At 41.5% G+C, this 24,961-nt stretch overlaps 3 non-coding genes across 3 annotated transcripts; 1 reads left to right on the top strand and 2 right to left on the bottom strand.

Moving 5' to 3' along the window:
* Window positions 1-210: 210 nt before the first annotated feature.
* trnap-agg (transfer RNA proline (anticodon AGG)) lies at window positions 211-284 on the bottom strand. Its single transcript has one exon. It is a non-coding gene; the product is annotated as a tRNA-Pro (tRNA).
* Window positions 285-1,962: 1,678 nt separating this feature from the next.
* Window positions 1,963-2,044, top strand: trnal-aag (transfer RNA leucine (anticodon AAG)). The gene has a single exon. It is a non-coding gene; the product is annotated as a tRNA-Leu (tRNA).
* Window positions 2,045-21,293: 19,249 nt separating this feature from the next.
* trnal-caa (transfer RNA leucine (anticodon CAA)) lies at window positions 21,294-21,406 on the bottom strand. Its single transcript has 2 exons — window positions 21,369-21,406; window positions 21,294-21,339 (listed from the first exon to the last, which is right to left on the bottom strand). It is a non-coding gene; the product is annotated as a tRNA-Leu (tRNA).
* Between the last annotated feature and the right edge of the window lie 3,555 nt (window positions 21,407-24,961).

Genomic DNA, 24,961 nt, shown 5'->3' with positions numbered 1-24,961 from the left:
TGAAAAAATTTTTTTGCTGGTATTAGCTGGCCTGCTGGGAGTACCTCTTCTTCACTGATAAGCAAGATTTGTGTTTCATCTTTCGCAAGCTGTATAGATTTCTTTCAAAACAAGTTGTTCCAGAACGGAAACGGACACTTGCATTCACCTGAATTAAAAGGCATGGGATTTGCCCATAAGGATAAATTCTGTACAGTAAGACAGGAAGAAAGGCACCGCTAGGAATCGGACCCAGGATCTCCTGTTTCCTAGACAGGCGCTTTAGCCAACTAAGCCACGGCGCCGGCAAAGTGCTGTCCTTTGACAGCCACTTGGACACGTCTCTACTGCTCTGAGACATCTGCGTTCGGTGTGCACCGAGCCTGCTCGCCTTGCAAGTTGCCTCATTTACATGCGATAGTTCCACCACTAAGAGAAAGGATGAGAAATGGCTTTTATCTGTCACTTTTCATGTCAGAGGATCTCAATCTGCTTTCCCTGTACAAGAGGATGTCCAACTCATGTAGCTAAAGACGTAGACGACAGTGCTCTACTGAAATCTTGATCTCACAACCCTCGGCATGACTCCGCTGTGTTCTGCTTTAGACAAAGGGGGGAAAAGACTTCTTTCATCACACGTTTTGCACTGTTTACGGTGTTTGCAGTGCTCTTTCTTAAATGAAAACCAGGAATCGGCACCATATGAGGTGAGACTAGATAATATTGGAACAAGTAGCCTTGCCATTCCATGCGTGACGTGAGCAAAGTGTAATTCCTGTCTTTATAGTGTGCTTGTTAGAGACATAGCTGGCACCCAGAGCGCTTTAAATCCGGGAGTCAGCAGCCCAAGACAAGAGAGTTTCCTTCGTCTATGTTTTTTGCGTGAAGGGGGAAACCATGCGTGTGCTGCAAACGATCTTAGTATCGAAGTGCCGTCCCACATAACCGATCCGAACAATCTGCTTTACAGAGGAGCACTGCCGGAGCTTATCGTTGGCAAACTGAAGACCAGGCTGACCTCTTCTGTGACTCTTCAACACTGAGTCTCAAGGTTGTGAATTCAAGCTCCACGCTGGCGGGAAATTCCATAGGTAATGATCACATTTTCTTGCATGCTAATCAAAAGAAATATTAAGAAACTTTTCCCGATACCAGTTTTTTACAAAAGTAAAGGCACATGGCACATGTGTGCCACATCACGTCCGAGTTTAGTGACAACTACCTCAGAGATTGTAAGCTGGGTAGTCTCAGATCAGATCACTTTTTTTATCAAAGGTTCAAGCAAACCCAAATACTTTTGCAAGAGACATTTCAGAATCCCAGACAAATCCAGTACGATTGCTGGATCCTTTGAATTCGACTGAACTATTGCACAGATCTGCAGTCCACCATTAGAATACTGTGGGTGTGCTGTATGAGCCATACCGCCCAAAATAGTTCTAAAACAGGAGAAGCATCCTCGTTTAGGAATGTGGTATAAAGTGAAATGGTCTGGGAAGAGTCCTACATTTGAACAGTTCAAAATAGACGTAAAGGGGTATTTACGGACTCTTTCGAAATGTAAGAACAAGCTGTGCGGACCTTATCTTTATTTACTTTGTGTAATCATTTTTCATAAAGTGTCATTGTATTATAGCATGTGCCCCTGACGATTTTCTTGATACGTTATATGTGCTCTTGTTTGTATTGTATGTAGTTTTGTTGTTCAAATAAAACGTAAAAGACACAACTTTCCGGATGCGGCTGCTGTAAAAATAAAATGACATCAAGGGTGCTGTACGCAGAGGTCTGAAACCTGCTCAACAGAAGATCTTTATCAAGAGGTGTTAAAGAAGTAGAGATCTCGCCATGAGAGGAGAAGCATCTCAGAAAAAGCAGGTGCAGTCGGTTCCACGGTCATAACGCCACTAATTCGGGCGACAAGAGCAAAACCCACCCGGCTTCCTCCGGGCAAGTAATGAGACAAAGAGACAGTGCACAGCGGGTAGCGTGGCCGAGCGGTCTAAGGCGCTGGATTAAGGCTCCAGTCTCTTCGGGGGCGTGGGTTCAAATCCCACCGCTGCCAGGTTCTTCTGTCGAGACCCCCTTTCAGCTGGCTTCAGACGAAAGGGAGGGAACTGCTTTTTGGCAGTCTCTCGAGAAACTAAGCAAAGTGTTTAAAGATACTTTCTCAGCTTGACATCAAGGCACAAAACAAAAACCTTCTTGCGTCCTCTCAACCCAAAAGCGCTTTGTCACTTTTTGCGTTATGCAGGGAACGATGTCTGCCCAGATCACTTTTGTGTCAATGCAAATCGTAGTGTGCCCTCCGTTTTAATGTTGGCTGTGCTGGCGTGGTGCTTCTGTCTGTGAAACTTGAATGTTCTGCTTCTTCACACCAAATCGTCTGCGGGGGTTGAGCTTGTTAAATCTTTGCGCATAGCGCTCCTTTGGAAGTACTTTGTCCAAGTTCAAAAGCAATCGTGGGATTTACTTCATGCGTGCAAAAAGCATGCCTCGCACGACAGATTTAAATGGGGAATGGAGCCTGCTTCTTGCTGTTTTTCCTGTGGTTGCAGTTACAAAGTTGATCGTGCTTTCACATTCTGTTAACAGTATTCACTGGCTGAGCTTTATCAGTTGGTTCGTAAAGGAATCTCTGCTTCGGTTCCAGAAAAGTCATCTGTAGTGTGTTTTTTTCCGTGCCCATGGCAGTCTTTTAAAGCTGGTAGTAATGGCGGCGAAGTTAATTTTTTATCCTCTTTAAAAGAATAAGGACGGGCTGGGGCGAGCTCCATTTACCACTCTTTCAGCTAACCGCCGAACTCGCGAACTGATTACACTGCAGAGCCACAGGCGCCTCGCTTTTCTCCATTCTCTGGGTTAGGGTGAAAAAAAACTTTGCTGGTATTAGCTGGCCTGCTGGGAGTACCTCTTCTTCACTGATAAGCAAGATTTGTGTTTCATCTTTCGCAAGCTGTATAGATTTCTTTCAAAACAAGTTGTTCCAGAAAGGAAACGGACACTTGCATTCACCTGAATTAAAAGGCATGGGATTTGCCCATAAGGATAAATTCTGTACAGTAAGACAGGAAGAAAGGCACCGCTGGGAATCGGACCAAGGATCTCCTGTTTACTAGACAGGCGCTTTAGCCAACTAAGCCACGGCGCCGGCAAAGTGCTGTCCTTTGACAGCCACTTGGACACGTCTCTACTGCTCTGAGACATCTGCGTTCGGTGTGCACCGAGCCTGCTCGCCTTGCAAGTTGCCTCATTTACATGCGATAGTTCCACCACTAAGAGAAAGGATGAGAAATGGCTTTTATCTGTCACTTTTCATGTCAGAGGATCTCAATCTGCTTTCCCTGTACAAGAGGATGTCCAACTCATGTAGCTAAAGACGTAGACGACAGTGTTCCACTGAAATCTTGATCTCACAACCCTCGGCATGACTCCGCTGTGTTCCGCTTTAGACAAAGGGGGGAAAAGACTTCTTTCATCACACGTTTTGCACTGTTTACGGTGTTTGCAGTGCTCTTTCTTAAATGAAAACCAGGAATCGGCACCATATGAGGTGAGACTAGATAATATTGGAACAAGTAGCCTCGCCATTCCATGCGTGACGTGAGCAAAGTGTAATTCCTGTCTTTATAGTGTGCTTGTTAGAGACATAGCTGGCACCCAGAGCGCTTTAAATCCGGGAGTCAGCAGCCCAAGACAAGAGAGTTTCCTTCGTCTATGTTTTTTGCGTGAAGGGGGAAACCATGCGTGTGCTGCAAACGATCTTAGTTTCGAAGTGCCGTCCCACATAACCGATCCGAACAATCTGCTTTACAGAGGAGCACTGCCGGAGCTTATCGTTGGCAAACTGAAGACCAGGCTGACCTCTTCTGTGACTTTTCAACACTGAGTCTCAAGGTTGTGAATTCAAGCTCCACGCTGGCGGGAAATTCCATAGGTAATGATCACATTTTCTTGCATGCTTCTGTAGGGTTTGGGCATTTACTTGGACAATTATTAATTGTAGCAGTAAATCACAAAATTGATTCTTTTGATGGCTTTAGAATCCAACCATGCAATATAACTCAAACAACGCACACACACAGGTACTAATACACGAGGATACATTTATTAATACATAGAATATGCATATAAACAGATCTTATCGAGAGGGTTATCAGAATACAAAAGATATATATTCAGTCAGTTACAAAGAGTTACATATATCAAGAGGACATACATTCAGTATATCATTCATTTAGACCGTTTCGTAATTGAACTTGGTTATAACTTCTACATTAGATACTCAAAACAAGTACATAACTCTTGTTGGGATAACAATTGAATTCTCGAGCAGTAATGCAGTGAAGTTGAATACTCATCCAATCTCTGGGGATTCAGATCTCCTGCGGGCACAAAGAAACAGTTGCAGGCTGTTGCTGTCCAATCTGCGCTCTCTGGCTCGGTGCCAGGCTGTGCTGTGCGGCTTGTGACGGTGCGCTGCTGATGCTCTCTGAATACTGGCTAGTTAGTTTTGGCTGAAACTAGCGAAGTTTGTGCACAGGAGAAAAGATGACTGTGAGTCCCAGCAGGTCAGGAAGAAGACCAGTTCGTTCCTGATGAAGCGCTAGTTCTGAATAGTAATTCAGCTGTCCACAGTTCTGACCTTTTCACCAGGCCTGCTGCTGGTGCTAACCTCGGGTGGATCCTCTGGTTACTCTCTGGCAACCTCCGCTCTCGACTCTTAGAACAAAGGAAAGTTCTGGCACTCGGACACACTGGCCGTTCCGTGGTTGTCCGGGCTGAGTCTCAGGATGGTCAGGAGGCGCGCTGCGAGAATGTCCTGCCCTTGGGAGCCTTCTGCTCCTGGGCCGTCCTGCCCTGGAATTCTCCTTTGAATTCCCTTTAGAAAAGTCCACAGAATTCTACACTTAAGGCTCTCTGTGTTGCCTGTTTTTACCTGGAAGAACTTCAGCTCGTTGATTGGCTGAAAGTTCCATGGGCATCAGAGTCCCACGTGGGTTACTCGGCCCTACCAGTCCCTGATTGGTTGATCAAGGTGAGATATGAGTCACTTACTCCTGACACTTAGGAATGCAGTCCAGATGTCCATCTGGCACTCCCTAGACAGATAGGCGCCAATGGATGACCATTGATCATGATAGCCAGGCTTAGCTAAGTGCACCCCCCTTTGGGAGCTGTCCCTTATCAAAAGAAAACATCTTTAAATCAGCCTGCATGAATAGTTTCTCTGTGGCTGCACCACAGAGATGAACAGAGAGATGAGGCCTCATTTGGGAAAGCACTGAAACACTTAATTCTGTCTTATTAACAAGCATTGCCGCTACACTGGGATAGGACATTCCACACTGGAGTATTATTATTGAGAGACAGGATCACTGTCTGTTCCCCAGGCTGGGGCAGGAGATCCCACACTGTATCATTATTATTGAGAGACAGGCTCACTGTCTCTTCCTAAGGCTGGGAAAGGAGGTCTCACGCTGTATTATTATTATTATTGAGAGACAGGTTCACCGTCTGTTCCTCAGGCTGGGACAGGAGATCACACACTGTATTATTATTTCTGAGAGACAGGCTCACTGTCTGTTCTTCAGGCTGGGGCAGGAGATCACATTGTATTATTATTTTTGAGAGACAAGCTCACTGTTCCTCAGGCTGGAACAGGAGATGACACACTGTATTATTATTATTGAGAGACAGCCTCAGTGCCCCCCAGGCTGGGTCAGGAGATCACACACTGATCTATTATTATTGAGAGACAAGCACACTTTTTGTTCCTCAGACTGGGACAGGACATCCCACACTGGATTATTATTATTGAGAGACAGGATCACTGTCTGTTCCTCAGGCTAAGAAAGGAGCTCACACACTGGATTATTATTATTGAGAGATAGGTTTACTCTCTGTTCCCCAGGCTGGGACAGGAGATCACACACTGTATTATTAATATTGAGAGGCAGGCTCACTGTCTCTTCCTCAGGCTGGGACAGGAGGTAACACACTGTATTATTATTATTACTGAGATACAGGCTCACTGTCTGTTCCTCAGACTGGGACACGAGATCACACACTGTATTTTTATTATTGAGAGACAAGCTCACTTTTCCTCAGGCTGGGACTGGAGATCACACACTGTTCTATTATTAGTGAGAGACATGCTCACTGTTTGTTCCCCAGACTGGGACAGGACATTCCACACTGGATTATTATTATTGAGAGATAGGTTTACTGTCTGTTCCCCAGGCTGCGACAGGAGATCACACACTGTATTATTATTATTGAGAGACAAGCTCACTGTTCCTCAGGCTGGGACAGGAGATCACATTGTATTATTATTATTGACAGATAAACTCACTGTTCCTCACTGTTGTTATTATTGAGAGTCTGGCTCCCTGTTCCCCAAGCTGGGACAGGAGGTCACACACTGTATTATTATTATTATTGAGAGACAGGCTCGCTGTCTGTTCCTCAGGCTGGGACAGGAGATCACACACTGTACTATTATTATTGAGAGACAGGCTCAGTGTTTGTTCCTCAGGCTGGGACTGGAGATCACACACTGTTCTATTATTATTGAGAAACAGGCTCGCTGTCTGCTCCTCAGGCTGGGACAGGAGATCACACACTGTATTATTATTATTGAGAGACAGGGTCACTGTCTGTTCTTCAGGCTGGGATAGGAGATCACGCACTGTATTATTATAATTGAGAGACAGGCTCGGTGTCTGTCCCTCATGCTGGGAGAGGAGATCACACACTGTATTATTATTATTGAGAGACAGGTTCGGTGTCTGCTCCTCAGGCTGGGACAGGAGATCACACACTGTTGTAGTGTGCTCTCACGAGGCACCAGTTCTGTAGGGGTTTGTGCATTTACTGGGACAATTATTAATTGTGGCAGTTAATCACAAAATTGATTCTTTTAATGGTCTCAGAATCCAACCATGCGAGATAACTCAAACAACGCACACACAGGTACTAATACACGAGGATACATTCATTAATATATATAATATGCATGTAAACCAAACAGATCTTATCGTAAGGGTTATCAGAATACAAAAGATATATATTCATTCAGTTACAAAGAGTTACACATATCAAGAGGACATACGTTCGGTATATCATTCATTTAGACCGTTTCGTAATTTAACTTGGTTACAACTTCTGCATTAGATACTCAAAACAAGTACATAACTCTTAGGAATTACATTGATATCAACTGGTTGGGATAACAATAGAATTCTGGAGCAGTAATGCAGTGAAGTTGAATACTCTTCCGATCTCTGGGGATTCAGATCTCCTGCGGGCACAAAGAAACAGTTGCAGGCTTGTTGCTGTCCAATCCACACTCTCTGGCTCCGTGCCAGGCTGTACTGTGCGGCTTGTGACGGTGCGCTGCTGATGCTCTCTGAATACTGGCTAGTTAGTTTTGGCTGAAACTAGCGAAGTTTGTGCACAGGAGAAAAGATGACTGTGAGTCCCAGCAGGTCAGGAAGAAGACCAGTTCGTTCCTGATGAAGCGCTAGTTCTGAATAGTAATTCAGCTGTCCACAGTTCTGACCTTTTCACCAGGCCTGCTGCTGGTGCTAACCTCGGGTGGATCCTCTGGTTACTCTCTGGCAACCTCCGCTCTCGACTCTTAGAACAAAGGAAAGTTCTGGCACTTGGACACACTGGCCGTTCCGTGGTGGTCCAGGCTGAGTCTCAGGATGGTCAGGAGGCGCGCTGCGAGAATGTTCTGCCCTTGGGAGCCTTTCTGCTCCTGGGCCGTCCCGCCCTGGAATTATCTCACAGCCCTGGAATTCTCCTTTGAATTCCCTTTAGAATAGTCTTGGAGCTCTGTGTTGCCTGTTTTTACCTGGAGGAACTTCAGCTCGTTCATTGGATGAAAGTTTCATGGGCATCAGAGACCCACGTGGGTTACTCTGCCCTACCAGTCCCTGATTGGTTGATCAAGGTGAGATATGAGTCACTTACTCCTGACACTTAGGAATGCAGTCCAGATGTCCATCTGGCACTCCCTAGACAGATAGGCGCCAATGGATGCCCATTGATCATGATAGCCAGGCTTAGCTAAATGCATCCCCATTTGGGAGCTGTCCCTTATCAAAAGAAAACATCTTTAAATCAGCCTGCCTGAATAGCTTCTCTGTGGCTGCACCACAGAGATGAAGAGAGAGATGGGGCCTCATTTGGGAAAGCACAGCAACACTTAATTCTGTCTTATTGACAAGCATTGCCGCTACAATTAGTAGGAAGTAAGATCCAATGTTTTGAAAATGTAATATGTTTTAAAGGATTAAAGGGAAAAGAAATACTTTATATAAACTAATTCAACTGAGCTCCTCTAAAAAATATAGCCTGAAGAATTGCCAAAGCACAATGTATCAATTTGGGTGACACTGGGGAAAAAGGATCACAACATTGAAAACCACTAGGCTTATTTTCAACAGCAAAATTTGTGCTTGATAATATTTGACAAAAAAAGGAATATTACACGCACGGAAACCAATATTTACCACTAGGATAGAATCCAGCATAGAACAGTTGGATAGAAGGTTAGTGTAACTCTATAGTGCATCACAGAGGTCAGTCTCTTCCCCCTCATTATGCAGGCTGACTTCACTGTCCTCCAGCGATAGTCAGCTGTAATCACTGATGCAGACATGATGTTAATACTCTGACAGCATCTTGGCTGATTTGGTTAAAGTGTTTTCCTATTAAACAGGAGATTCTGCGCTCAAATCCCAGCAGTGTCTTTCTTCCTGTCTTGTCTTACAAAATGTTTCACTATGGATGATTACATGCAGCTTGATTTTGTTTAATGCAAGTTTTCATTCCCTTACTGATGGCTCTCTACAGTAATTTTTAAAAATACTAATCGGGATGATTACTGTACATATCCTCAGTAAAGGGGAATATATAAGTAGTGACTATCCAAATTGCATTTTTGTGTAAAACACATTTCAGAAAATCGAAAACCAATTTTCAAAACTCACAATAACAAGACAAAGTTCACTTTCACTTTATGCATATTTACCACAACCTTGCCTTCTGATCATAAAAAGTCTTAATTTTAATATAGCAGTTTTAAATGGGACATTCAGAACATGGCATATGAGAATATATGGTTAACCGAGGATGAGCAAAGGATGATCGCACTTTCTGCTTATTGCTATGAACCTACCCCTGGTTATAAAAATGTCTCAAAATTCTGACACTGAGGTGTGAGACACAATGTAACAGGCTCTCATAATCCCGAAATACAATAAATTTTACTGTAGCATTTTATAAATTTGACCCTGTGAACATTGCATGTCCCTCCTTCCTCATTACCAAAACATCTCAATGTCCCAACGCTATGTACATTTGTAATTACAACACTTCACTGTTTCATTTATGAGTTGTGACATTGTGAACATGGCATGTTAAAGTATATAGAAAATCTAGATCAGAACAGGCTAAATGCAATTCCTAGTGATTTATCATTTTCTTACTTTCTAAATGAAAAAAATATTTTTTCAGTGATTATGACACTTCAGTATGACATAAAATATGCTTCAATGACAGAATAAATAATAATAATAATAATAATAAATAAGCATGGAAAAAATACCCAAAGTGGACATTCATAGTTGTGATTATAGAATGTTAGATATCGGGTGGGTAGCTGCGTCAGCATGCGTAGGCCGCAAAGGAACAAGTAAAGGACTATTCCTGCTGAAAAGAGAAGAAAAGAATCACAATGTTTCAGCTGTGGAGTCTTCTTGATGTGTGAGAAAGACAGGGCAGTAAGCAAAGATAATTTTCTTTTTATCTTTGCTGAGTGCAGTTTATCACTGATGACAACATCAAAGACATTAAGGAGTTTTTACGGCTTACAGCTCCATATCAACTTCCTTTCATAACTAACCTCATCAGATCCCTCAACTCCCAACTCTTCCAGTTTCTCACTTCAGAGAAGGATAAAAAACTCAAAATCCTCTACAGAGAAAAACCATCAACACCCTTATCACCTCCACCAATCCTAATCTTGGTGTTACTACACCCTCTGACCTTTCCCTTTCACCCCTTTGCATCCTCAGCTAACATATTTTAATAGTACAACAAAATTACAATAGATTGTACAGTATTTATGTTTAAAATCAAGGTAAATATGTCAAAATATCGAAGTCCAAATGCACGTTGCTAATGTAACAATGCTTGCATGTTCTTAAACAAATCTGCATTGTATTTTTAAAATATTTCAGCAGAGGATGCAACGGGGGTATAAATGACGACTCGACTTTTTCTTGGGTGAATATGGTTTTCTGGGGAGTTGCGACGTTGGGCATACAGTAATTGGACATTTCCCGGTGATTCTGACACCTGTTAAGCACTCGCATTTCCTACAAATATTAAAATGGTTAAGGTTTCGCTGAGAAATCCAATCGACCTTTGCGAAGACAATGTTTACATCGCAAAAGAAATCCATCCCTGGGTGGACTCGAACCACCAACCTTTCAATGAACAACCGAACACGCCACACAGATGGAATGGTGGGTCCATGTCTCCCATCACAACTTTCAGGTTAATTTTTTTTTTTGCCAGCTGGCAATATTTCTTCTGCACTTATAATCAAGAATTGAATTTCATTTCTCGCAAGCTGTGTGAATTTCTTGAAATACAAGTTTTCCAGAAAGAAAATGAATACATGCATTCAACGAAATCAAGCCATTTGTGATAGTCCGAAATGGTACGTTATGTACCACAAGATAGGAAAAAAAACATGACTGGGATTTTAACCTGAGTAAAGTTAGCTTGAAGTTCGAAAACGATTTTGGCACGCCTGTAGCGTTTACACGAAACCTCTTAGAATCGCGAGAATACTTTCTTTGTGTATAAAATACATTGTGAATGCTTTCTCAGCCTTTACTTTTTCGTTTATATGACATTTTTTTGACCAAGCACGAATATTCTTTTGTCCATATCTTCGCAACGGAAGCACAGAACGCCTTCAAACCAAATGCATTTTAAAATTTCCACAGCCTCTACATCTAAGTATCAGTGAGCTAATTATCTTTTTTTAAACCTCCGGTTTTTCATCGATGCGTAATTACGCAATAACTGGAACCCGGGGGACCGCTGTATACACAAGTTCACAACGCGAGAAATACTGTTCAATACGGCTTCGTGCGAAAAACCCGTATATGACCATAGGCAACAGAATAGTGCAGTCTCCAATTACTCAGACTGTAAGCACGGGAATAAAGCTTTGTCTGAATTCTGAAACCCTTCTTTTACGTCCTGTTTTCATTCAAGGTAAGAGTCAACTATATTCACAATACTACTGACAGCAGGAAGATTAAAATATTCTTTACTCAGTAGCTTATTAAAAACAGCTCCCATGATGTTCAAACCGATTTTTTACACAGAACACTAACACAGCTTTGCGTTCTGAATCTCTTTTTCTCGTGCGTTTATTTAATGTGGCACAATGCACTGGGATAGGGGTATTCTGTTCACAAACCAATAGCATTTAAACCACAGCTCCCACAATGCTGCAAGTAAGTGTTTTGCACACTAAGCAGAGAGCGATGTCTTCCTCGTTAGTATAGTGGCGAGTATCCCCACCTGTCACGCGGGAGACCGGGGTACATCAGGACGTGCATTGAAGTGAAAGCAGGATGTGCTGCGACATGCACTGTGCAGATCCCGCCACACTAAGAGGTGAGTGGGTCTGTTCGATCACAGCGCTAGACGAATCCCCAAACAGTGTGTGTGGCGACAAACGAAACGGGCCTGTTCCCGCCCGGTTTTGAACCGTGGAAATCGGGCCCAGTAGAATGTGCAGAATGTGGCGCTGCCTTGTAGAATTCTCCACTCTTGTAGAATTCAGGAAACAGTCTCTTTTTGCACGCTCCTGTACTTCACAGAGGTCTTGAGGACCGGTCATTTGTTCCCAATGTATTTCCGGTGCCTTCATGCACTCTTGTACCAAATGCATGTTCCTTCTGTACACGGAGCCGATCATTTGCAATTGGGCGGTGCCGACAGACCAGGACGAGCTCTGTCGGCTCAAAAGCAGCGCAGGACCTGCAAGAACAACAGAAAGATTAGCATCTAGTGGGGGCATCTTACTGAGCCCAAGATCTCATCAAGAATCGGCTCCAGCAACAGGGCTGGGCGGATTGTTCCATTCTCCGACCACTCTCGGTGTAAACAAGTCCCTCCTGGTCTCTGCTTGAAATGCACTTTCCTGCGTTTGCTTTGGTGTAACTGGCTTCCCCTGCATGGGCGAATGTGAAGAAGATCCTTAGTAAGTCATTGAAGAAAACCGAGAAGAGGTCGGAGTGGCCTCTGTCGTTCATCAACGACCCAGTCAGGCAGTACTCCTCTGTAAAGCGCCGTTCGTTCACATCGATTGGCTTTTTTTTGCCTTCATTCGTGCAAGTAATAAAAGCAGACGCCCCTATTCTGCCGTGACCCAGACTCAAACCCTGGTTGTTACGGCCACATCACAACGTACTGACCACTATATGATCACGGCGAGTTACTGAGACACACGGGGCAGGGTGGAAAAGGCTGTGCTCTCTTTGTGTGACATACAGATGCAGCCATTCAAAATGGGTGGGGTATGTCGCGGCATACCCTGGTGGGCGTGTCGCGGTATCACGCAGTATCACGCGGTTAATCGCGTCCTTTGACGCCATGCCAGAAAGTATCCGGTATCACCTTGTAAAACCGCCAGGGGGAGCTTAACCTCTCATGTACAGCATTTGAGCTTTTAAATTTGAACTGTGTATTACAGCATGTTAATCATCAGTCATTAAAATGTTGGTATATTTTATGAAAGCAAGATTGCTCAGTTGGACAAAAGTACACAACCTACCTTTATCAGAAATATTTATGCATCAAAGCCTTTACCGAAGATATTACTAATAGTATTAATTATGAATGACTTTGGACAAGTTGTATACTCAAAGTATAATTTCTTTAGCACATTTGTACAAGCACTTGGAATCTGTCCAAGCCCTACTTTGTCAGGCATTTTGTTTTACTTCAACGGGCATAAAAACTTCCTTGCTTTTAACAGGGCGTTTCATAATTTCTAACTACGAAAATGATTTAAAATGTGACACTTATCATTCAACTAAAGCTCAAAATATCACAAGGATCCTCAAGAGCACAGCAAAGACTGTATTAAAAGATACTTGTATGAGATACATGAGAATCCAGGCTTTTTTTATCAACGCTTTCTTTTCTGTATACCAGATCTTATGGAACCACTTCAGAAGGGTGTCAGCCAGTCAGATTCCGGGAATCGGTACATTAAAGGAAAAATACACATTCCATTTCTCCCTAAACATTTTAAGCATCGAAGTATTTAACTAACATGTGAAATAGCGTGTGAAAAAGTGGTAGTTTTAAGCTTTTCTCCTAATATAATATGGAATCGCGTATCTAAAGAATTTAATAACGATATGATTATAGTCGTGTACTGCGACAGGGCTGTGTAGGGCTGTTTCGCCTCAGTCTTCATGTGATTTCCCTTGTAGCCTACTGGTCTACATGCCTGACTACCAACTCACAGGTTGTGTGTTTAAATTCAGCTAGTGCTGGACTTTCCTTTTAACAAACATTTCTTCGAAAAAATAGAATAGCAATATTATGGACAATCAATTGACTTTTATATTTCAAAGTATCACAACATGATCGATTCTAAGTCATTTTTGATAACAATGAATAGTCACCTTCTTCCCTTCTGACAACGGTCCCTGCTTCTGCTTCCTGCTTCTATTGTGTGTGTGTGTGTGCAATAGAGTAAATTTTTATAGAGAAATGGAGGCTGGACAGTATGCGTTACAATATAAACATTTATATTGATTTAAATAGTCTTTTGATTTAAATTGCAAACGCATGTTTAATTATATGTGTTTTTTAATCATAATCAGGCTAATGCAACATAAATTGATACAGTATCTTTGTCTTCTAAGTATCTTAATAAACTTTCAGCATAGCTTTCTACCCGTTTAGATTTATTTTTCTTGGGATTTTGGGATCAAATGTGGAAGGATTAGATTGTAATCATTTTTATTTTTCAAATACATTTTAGAAAAGTGTAATCTATACCTGCCCAGACTGTACGCCTTCCTATACCCCGCCTTTCATTCCTGTCCTGCTCTTCCCCGCGCACCCCAGCCGGGAGCTCTTCGTTCTCTGCCCGGGACGAATGTATATTTTGATATTTACACCCGGCACTGCACCGAGGGAGTGTCTGCATTTATAACTTAGTTTTTAAAATTAGTCAAGCAATATGAAGCATCTCCTTTTACTTTTAAGTCCCTTAAATACATTGAGCACAGCTTTCTCACCACTTAAGATTGCTTTTTGATACCATCCTTACACAAAGCAGAAACTTTCCGATGACATACAGTACAAGTGGAAAGATTACAGATTTTAATCGTCTTTAATTTTGTTACGTTATACGTTTCAGGAACGTTTAATCTAAACAAACACCCCAAAACTATTCTCGATTGTATTTCTGAATGTTATGTTACACCTACAGTAGTTCACTGCTTTAAATACATCGAATTAAGAAAGTTATGTGTAGCACTTTAGATCTTTTTTTCTGAACCAGGGAAAACCTGATCATGTTTCTCTATAACAATAATAAAAAACTTTATTTTAAATATCACCTTTAAAAGTGGCATCTCAAAGCAATACAGTAGATCGAAAAACAGTTAAAAGGGACCAAAGTAAATACCAGACAAACGCAAACGCGTTTTTAATAAAATGCTTTTATTCATTCAGCAGAGAGTGAGAGAGACATCCAGCAGAGAGAGACACACACACCGGTTTCCATTGACAAAATTGTTTTTTTTCAATTCCTCTTGTCTAACAGGAATGTTTTGTTTGTGGACAGACTGTTAGACTAGAGGAAAAGAGCGCCTCCTTCTACGAAGCATTTCGTTGATCCGATCACAAATTCTTTTCCAGCCGCACGCAGTAAGGGTTGAGAATCTCTGATTCACCATGCTACTAATGGTTTCCCGGAGATTGCAAGGCAAGGCACTTTTGCCTCTGGACCCATCGAAATTAACAGACGTGGTCCACCCCCAGTAAATTTCAAAAGTCACAAGATTTCGAAACACGAGGGCGGCGTAGCGGTCGGCTCTTGCTTTCCCGTCTATGCCGATGCACTGCAAGTACAACCCCCCCTCCATCTCCTGAGTGATGGGTAGCAGTTGGACATCTGGGAGAATTATTCGTCCCACTGGCGTCTGTGAATTCCGCTGTGTTTCCTGGGGGGAGATAGACGGCGGGGACAGCATCAACAGATTCCTGCGTGGTGGTGAACGGAGAGGCCGGGATGGAGTGTCCTGAGGCGGTGTGTGCTCTGCGGGGGGCAGAGCTTCCGCCAGGCATTGCAACCTGCGCGGCGGGGAGAGGCACTTTTCGGGAGACAGCTGCTCAACTGCTTGACTGCTGGAACATACTGTCTCCTTCCTCTGCATTTTCAGGAGTGTCTCTAGCCTCCCAATCCTCCCCAACAATGCATCGTACTGCTCCCGCTGCTGCCGAAATGTCTCCATACAGGTGCTGCTTCTACAGGTTGGCACTCTGGCCAGTGGCCGAGAGCAGAGACCCACGGCCTGTGGCAAAATAACATAATTCATGTAAGAAATAAAGTCACACAGTAGTATTCATCAGTCGCGGAACAGACATCAAAATAAACTTTTCTTTTTTTCCGTCTTACCACTTTCTTTTATACTGTCCTGGTGGTAGATTTCGAAGATCGTTTCGCCCGTGCAGTGTTTTCTTGAAGAACAGGCTACGAAGAAATAATTATAATTGAATTTAAAATTCAAAATGGCAATAATACCTTGTAATATGCGCTGTAATCGCGTATTTCAGATGAAGTCTGCTGTATTTGCTTACCCTTCGCTCTTTGGAAGCTGGGGCGGCACAAGCACCCCGTCTCTTCCCGTAAAAGGTCTTGGTCTCCATACTGTACTGTGGTCACTGTAGTGCAGGTTCGCAGTTTTTTTTGTGATGGGAGCTCACCCAATCCCTTTGTGTATTTATGCTATATTCACATGTACGGCTAGAATGTTCATTGGCTTCCAATGAAAGGCGGGTGCCTTTTGCCAAAGTCTGGAGACATTAGAGGCTTGCTACACCCGGACTGTTAAACCAACGCATTAGCACGTCAAAGCCCATTGAGGAGCCGGGCGCAATAATTGTTTTGTCCCTTGATTTACTGATCTGCATTAATTATGGAAATCAAGTTCCTGCTCTTTGCAGACGACCTGGTCCCGCTGTCGCCCACAGAACAGAGGCTGCGCCAGAACCTGGCGCTGCTGGAGCAGCACTGTCAGACCTGGGCGCCGACAGTCAATCTGGACAAGACCAGAGTTATGGTTTTCCAGAAAAAAAGCCAGACCTCAGGGAAACAGGTACAAATTCACACTTAACAACGTTTGTATTATATTCCCTATTAATCAAACTCTACTCTACACAGAGAGGGGCTTGTCCCCTCCTCCCGCCCCTCTCTGTGTACAGTAGAGCCTCCTGTCCAGCCAGCACATGTCCACAGTCCACAACAGCGACATATCATAAAACGTTTGCACATATAGTTAAATTATTAGTTGTTTTTCAGGAAGTTAAAAAAAAACACTTGAAATACTTATCCAGTCTCTCGAAATAAAGTTATTTTTCAAGCAATGCAACAAACGTCTGGCAATGTGTTTTTTTTAATCCAACATTGACAGCCACATCTTAAATCTTGCCAGTCAGCTCTTTTTTCTCTATTTGAATTGTGGCTTACACTTCGCACGACTTTAAAAGCTAGAAAGACAGGTTTCAATTCACATTAGCTGGCGAGCCTTGTTAACAAAAAAACAGACAATACACAGGGAGGGGGAGGTCAAGCCAGAGAGAGAGTTTTTTACCCTCTGTCTAAAAACCCAAATAACCCGGGGCTGAGACTCTGGGGGGATCATTGCGTTCTTTCTTCTTTTTTTCAGCATGGAATAAACCTGTTGCTTGATTCATATGGATGCCTGGTTCCGCCGGGGATTCAAAACATTTTTTATTTTTTTTTAATCGGGTATCAAAGGGAATAGCAGTATAACCCTGTTCATGCACAAACAGTGGCATGTTACATTATTGATTTGGGTGTCTCCTCTTGCCAGAAAGCTCTAAATTGCATTTTGAGCGTGGTTTTTGACTTTTTTTAAATTGCATTTTGAACGCGGACAGCACATACAAGGGTTAATTGCACAATGAACTGCGCCAAGAAATTTAAAATATTCTTCTTTAGGTGTGATACAGTCTTTTAATACAGTCTTTGCTGTGCTCTTGAGGGTCCTTGTGGTATTTCGAGCTCTGGTTTAATGATAAGTGTCGCAGTTTATTTATGGATTGCAATTTAGAAAAAGTCAAAAACCCGCACTCAAAATGCAATTTAGAGCTTTCTGGCAAGAGGAGACACCCAAATTAATAATGTAACATGCCACTGTTTGTGCATGAACAAAGTTATACTGAGATTTTCTTAGATACGCGATTAAAAAAAAAAAAAAAACAATTTGAATCCCCGGCGGAACACATTCCATAAGAATCAGCGCTTTTACAGTATATATCGCCTTTAAAGGTGGCTTCTCAAAACGCTTTACAGGATAAAAACAACAAGAACAGCAACAACAACAATATTGTATTTCATTGCACTTTGAAAACCAAGTAATAATTTAACTATATGTGCAAACGTTTCATATGTCGCTGTTGTGAATGTCTGTGGAGTGTACTGTATCTTATTTGCCTTACGTCCTGGTTATCTCACTCGCCCTCCCCCCCCTCTCTCCCTCAATTCAATTCAATTCAAGGTGTTTTATTAGCATGACAGATGGGTACAATCAGTGTTGGGTATTTACTTTGCTTTGAGATTCCACTTTTAAAGGTGATATATAAAATTTTAACTAAAATAAATCAATGAAATCGCTTTAACATGCTAATGCATTGGTGTAACAGTCCGGGCATGGCAAGCTTCCAATGTCAACTCGACTCGATTGGAAGACAATGAACGTATTCTAGCCCTAAATAAATTAATAGCAAACATGGTTTATGTAAAAGACATTTTTCCAAGAAAGTTTATAATAATACGATCTATAGTTGAAATCTGAGCCTAAATATAAAGAAAAAGCATTTTCAGAGAGCAATCACGCTGTGTTTATGTAGAAAAAGCGATTAGGTTTATGAGCAATCTAATTACCTATTTGCTTAAAACGCTATATAAAATAAAGTTTATTTAAAGATTAATGATAAGTGTCGCAGTTTAAATAATTTTTGTAGTAGGGCTTGGACAGATTCCCAGTCCATTTTTGCAATTTACGTTGCAATGTCCAATGTGCTGCTGTAATACAGTTTAGAATACAGTAAGTCTAAACTGTATCAGCTTTATTTATGGGTTGCAATTTAGAAAAAGTCAAAAACCGCACTCAAAATGCAATTTAGAGCTTTCTGGCATGAGGAGACACCCAAATTAATAATGTAACATGCCACTGTTTGTGCATGAACAAAGTTATACTGCAATTTTCCTTAGATACGCGATTAAAAAATAATAATTTTTTGAATCCCCGGCGGAACACATTCCATAAGAATCAGCGCTTTTATACAGTATATTGCCTTTAAATACATATATTTAAACACGCATTTACGATTTAAATCAAAACGCGATTCAAATCAATATAAATGTTTATTATGTAACGTGACTATTCATTGTTAATAAAAATACTTAAATTTGATCATGTTGTGATATTTGGAAATATAAATTTGTTTGGTGCGAGTGAGGTTTTATTTAATCTCTGACCAAGGGAAACGTTTCATTTTTTCAAAGAAATGTTTGTTAAAAAATAAAGTCATAGTTACATGGGAATCAGGAAACTAACCCACAGCACCACCAGCACAGTCACATGCTGAGGGCTGAAAAAGCACTACAGAAAAATTATCGACAGACAATGTACAGATTTGATAAAGCTATAAAATAATGTAATTAGGCACAGAACAAGTTTACAGCACAGTACAATAATAAATGCTGACCACGACTTTAGAAGCATAAATTACCTTACACTCAATTTAAACACAAGCTTTTTAGCCCTCTAAGCTGGTTCATACAGAAATGTAGAGAACCAGGATCAGAACACACAGCTTCATTAGCGAATACATATGCAGGACAACTGGAGAAGACGTTTTACAGTGGATGGATTTTTAGAAACATCCCATCAGTGACATCACTGAAGTCAACTCCTAGGTAACTGTCGTGTGGATAGTTTCACAAGAATCAGACAAAGGTTTAAGCATCGCTTGTTCTAGATAAAACTGCAAATAAAAAAAACAACAACCCATAATGTACTTCTTTGCGGCTCTGTTTGCCACAACGTGAAATTAGAAAATAATATTACGTAACCAAAATCCGCAATATGGAAACAGAACCTGTGTAATTGTTGACAGATGATGTACTCGTAACATTTTTACAAGACGAACTACAACATTTAAAAATTGACTTGTATGTACTTGATATCTCTAATCAATCCACGGCGATATAGTTAAAGTAGAGTCCCCGCACAAAACGAAACTAAAACGCCCTGGGCATAAAGTTGCGCGCTTCTTATCAGTTGCTCAAAAGTAATTTGACCGTATGAAATGCATAATATAAACCTAGAAACATATACGTGAGCAGTATTTACGTAGTATCGGTGTCAAGACATACCTCTCAAATACTGTAAATCAAGTTAAAAATATCTCAAGACTGATTCTGGTCATAATGAAACCATGTTTCGTGTATGTTTTCTTTAAAGTACCGAGACCAGCCATATACTGTATGTTTATGTTCCAAAATTAATATCGTTTATGGCCTTCACACGCCTTACAGTATGCTCCTATTCTTTTTATGCTCAGCTATTAAGATTTCCCTTCAGTGGTAAAATTCCATATGAATATTCAATACTACAACGGGCACAGTAAACACGTTTACAGTAAATCAGTCTACGACAGACCAACGGACCACGAGTGCCCCTGTCGGTCAACCAATCACATACCGCGGTACCCCGCGTCATCTTGCGTCATCTTGCGCCAAAATGCGTGACGCCATAGCCAATTACCTCCAGTACGTGTCTGTACCGGGCACTTTGAATGGCTGCATCTGTATAAATTTAATTGTTCTATTTTTCAGGCTTGCATAGTCTTATTCATATTTCAGTTAAACCTTTTCTTCTGTAGTAATTTCATTTGTTATTAAAATTATTCCTGATTTAAGAATTTTGTAATAAGTTTCAGTTTCAGTTTAATCGTGCCCAGAAGCTACCAAAACTGGTAATGTTCACATAATGTGTAATGCAAAAGCAGCAGTTGGGGTGGGAAACAAAAGGCATTTCTTGGTATGAATCCTAAAACTTCATAGATGGCGTTCTAGGACTTCTCGCTTCAGATAAAGCTATCAATACATCACAGATTTCTACTCAATCAATATCAGCAGTGTTATCACTACCGAACGCTAAATATAGATCCTGGCAATACTTCATGAGTTGTTCGTTAGAAAATTGTTTGTTTTTTTTAACATATTTTCAATACCAGACAAAAAGTCAAAGTTTCAATTTCATGCAACTGATGAAATCTCTCTTCGATGGAAGTTATAAGTACAGTACATCCAAAATACTGCGGAATCAATCAAATTTACATGTTTCTTGTGGATCCAGAAGATCATTTTGAGACTCAAAACATGCCTGTCTTTTCTTTTTTCGAGGATGAAGGAGTAGCAGCAGGAGTAGCAGTAATGGCAAGAACGTGTTTAGAGTTCAGCACTTCTCATTTCTAATGCAGAGCCATCGACTCGGAAAGCACCGCCCGCAATAAAAGAAATTGCAGAATCGGTCTGTTCATGCTGCCTACACGCTTTGAATTGCTGGCATTTTCTGCAAGCGTTCCTTTTTGAGGGTTCATGAAATTCCTCACATTTGAGCCAACACTAAAATATTTCATTCGGGGTCGCCTAATTCATAGTGCAAACCGAATCTACAGGGGAATGCTGTGGCACATGAAGCCGTTTGTTAGTCTGTTGTGAGGGGCGGAATGCAAATCGAGTTGGTGAATAGAAAATGAAACAGGAGTCACTTCTTGAGCTACGAATTCCAAAAAGTATGAAAACCTGTGCATTTTAACAGTGCAGAATACTCACAAATTGCACTGAGTTGCTTGCTTTCTTCTGCTGCTTTTATATTTCAGTCATTCACTGTCAGCTAGCACTGGAACAATTCAAGAGAGGTAAAAACAGAAGCTGTCAGGAGTGGGATTTGAACCCACGCCTCTATTTGGAGACCAGAACACCCAAGCCAGCTGGAAAGACACATGTCCTTGAGTCTGGCGCCTTAGACCACTCGGCCACCCTGACAAGCAAGAGCAAGTGATGTGCTGAATGCACCAGTAGTTGACTAAACTGAGTTTCTTCCCTGAAATGATTTGCTTGCGAAGAGCCAAGTTGCCTTGAATGGATCTTGGAAATCAAATATACGGATGGATTGTTATTCGGTTGTGAGTTTTGAGGGGCGTATTATAAATTGAGTTGGTGAAAAGGCGCTTTTTGTTAGTCTGTCGGGAGGCTGCACAAGGTGTTTAGAGGGAGAACTTCTAAAAGGCAGGCTCCATAGGTAATGATCACATTTTCTTGCATGCTAATCAAAAGAAATATTAAGAAACTTTTCCCGATACCAGTTTTTTACAAAAGTAAAGGCACATGGCACAAGTGTGCCACATCACGTCCGAGTTTAGTGACAACTACCTCAGAGATTGTAAGCTGGGTAGTTTCAGATTAGATCACTTTTTTTTATCAAAGGTTCAAGCAAACCCGAATACTTTTGCAAGAGACATTTCAGAATCCCAGTCTAATCCAGTACGATTGCTGGATCCTTCGAATTCGACTGAACTATAGCACAGATCTGCAGTCCACCATTAGAATACTGTGGGTGTGTTGTATAAGCCATACCGCCCAAAATAGTTCTAAAACAGGAGATGCATCCTCGTTTAGGAATGTGGTATAAAGTGAAATGGTCTGGGAAGAGTCCTACGTTTGAACAGTTCAAAATAGACGTAAAGGGGTATTTACGGACTCTTTCGAAATGTAAGAACAAGCTGTGCGGACCATATCTTTATTTACGTCGTGTAAACGTTTTTCATAAAGTGTAATTGTATTATAGCATGTGCCACTGACGATTTTCTTGATACGTTATATGTGCTCTTGTTTGTATTGTATGTAGTTTTCTTGTTCAAATAAAACGTAAAAGACACAACTTTCCAGATGCGGCTGCTGTAAAAATAAAATGACATCAAGGGCGCTGTACGCAGAGGTGTGAAGCCTGTTTCATAGAAGAACTATATCCAGAGGTGTTAAAGAAGTCGAGATCTCACTACGAGAATGGCAGCATCTCAAAAAAATCAGGTGCAGTTCGTTACACAGTCTTAATGCTACTAAGTCGGACCAGAAGAGCGAAAGCCACCTGGCTTTCTCTGAGCAAGTAATGCGACAAAGAGACACAGTACAGTGGTAACTGTGGCTGAACAGTGGAAAGCACTGGATTAAGGCTCCAGCCCCTTCAGGGGCTTTGGTTTGAATCTCACCTTGTTAGGTGCTTCTGTTGAGACCCCTTCCAACTGACTTCAAAAGGGAGGGAGCTGCTTTTTGGCAGTCTCTCGAGAAACTAAGCAAAGTGTTTGAAGATACTTTGTCAGCTTGACATCAAGGCAGAAAAGAAAAACTTTCTTGCGTCCACTCAAACCAAATGCGGTTTGCCACCTTTTGTGTTATGCAGGGAATGACGTCTGCCGAGATCACTTCTGAGTCAATGCAAATCGTAGTGTGCCCTCCATTTTAATGTTGGTTGTGCTGGCGTGCTGCTTCTGTCTGTGAAACTTTATGCAATCAAGGCATTTAATGTTTTTTTTTTGATAATTGGAAAAAAAAGTACTATTTTTTTCTTAAATATTGATGGTTTAAAAACTTATTTAATGTGAAACGGTCATTGTGATTGTAAAACGGTCAAAACGTTAGTGAAGAAATCAGTAATGTGAGGAAAGGTGAATTGTGGGAGCCTCTTGACTCCCCGTGTCGTGCTGTGTTTCTCTCTCTTTCTACTTGGAGTGGTGCCGTCACTTCTGGATAAAGTCTGTCTTGGGTCATCCCGGATAAGTCAGGTATGACTGTGCTTCACCACAAGAAGACACCTCACTTGCGAGGATCCCAACAGTATATTTCCCCTTTCAGAGCCCATGGGAGTGAATTTCATACACAATTAAAAAAGCCTAATTTTATTTAGAGGCTTCAGACACTTTTTTAATTAAAAAAGTGACCTGAAACGCCTTAGCTTTCAGGTTTGCTAGAACCTGTAATAATAAAGTGGTCTCAAACTTTCATTGTCTGATGTAGCTGTCTCTAAAGTTGGACATGATGTTTTGGAGATGCTGAGAAGAACTCAACTACATGGTGAGAAGTCTGGGTTCAGCACCAGCAGATGGTGAAGAACTCTTAGCTGACCCCAACCCAATTTGTACTCACAACTTTCAGAGATAGAATCAGCTACACTACCACTGTGCCACACCCTATAGTCTTCTTTAGCTCCCCAAAGGAGAAAAATCAGTGTCCCAAAAAAAGTGCTTCCCAAAATGTCTTTAACAGAAAGGAAAATTTAGACAGGCTTCCATTTCTGCATTAAGAACTGTTTGTGCTGTCCTGTAATTGAGGAAATATACCACCTAAATCAGCAAAGAGTTCTAAGTTTGAATAGTTCTAAATAGAAGAAGAACTAAACAGAAGAACTTTATCCAGAGGTGTTTAAGAATTCGAGATCTCACCATGAGAGGGGAAGCATCTCAGAAAAGCAGGTGCAGTCGGTTCCATAGTCATAACGCCACTGTTGGACAAGAGCAAAAGCCACCCGGCTTCCTCCGGGCAAGTAATGAGACAAAGAGACAAGACACAGTGGTTAGTGTGGCTGAGTGGTCTAAGGTGCTGGATTAAGGCTCCAGTCTCGTTGGAGGTGTGTGTTTGAATCCCACTGCTGCTAAGCGTTTTTGTGTTACAACCACCAAGTGGAGCAATGTGCTAAAAGCTACTTTATCAGCTTAACATCAAAGCAGAGAGAAAAAAGTGTTTTTTCTTCTCAACACAAATTCTTGTTTCCACCTTCAGCAGGGAAGTTTGTCTACCAAGATCACTTTTGAGCCAGTGCAAATCACAGTGCGCCCTCAATTCTAATGTCGGTTGTGCTCCTTTTATCTATGAAACGTTAATGTTCTGCATTTTCAAGTCGAGTCATCCTCAGGGGTAGAGCTGATTAAGTCTTTCCGCATAGCGCTCCATCAGAAATAACTTGTCTAAGTTCAAAAGAGATTGTGGGTTTCACTTCAAGCAATCACAAAGCATACCTGGTTGGTTACAAAGCTGAACATTTTTCCATGTTCTGCTAGAGTATCCACTGGCTTGCCTTTATCAGCTGTCTTGGAAAGATAAGCTGTGCTTCGTCTCAGGAAAAATCATCAGTAATTTTATTCTGTGCGTATGGCCGTTATTTAAAGTATATAAAAATCACGAGTTCATAGATTTATCCAAATATCAACAGCACCTTGTAAACCTGTCATAAGAATTCCTTCAATCCAATAGTTTCACTCCAGGGAAAAGGCAGGGAAACATAGGGAATTCTTATTTAAAGACAACATCCGTATTGGATTGCATGTAAGCAGGCACCACTCAGAATTCCTAATATGATTTTGAATTCAGTTTTGCAGTGCTTTAGTGCTTTACTACTTTCAGAGAGTCCTTTATTGACCTTGCTGAAGCAGAGAAGCGACATAATCACAATTGTGACCAGTTTTTCTGCTGTTTCTGGTTAATAATGATTATTATTTTGTATTTTGATTAGTATTTTTCGTAGCGTTCTTCCTCAGCTTTTAAGAT

This window comes from Lepisosteus oculatus, chromosome 14 (genome assembly GCF_040954835.1).
Source record: "Lepisosteus oculatus isolate fLepOcu1 chromosome 14, fLepOcu1.hap2, whole genome shotgun sequence".
In the NCBI taxonomy this organism is placed as follows: domain Eukaryota; kingdom Metazoa; phylum Chordata; class Actinopteri; order Semionotiformes; family Lepisosteidae; genus Lepisosteus; species Lepisosteus oculatus.
The sequence above is the reverse complement of the archived record's forward strand: the minus strand, read 5'-3'. Positions and strand labels throughout refer to the sequence as shown.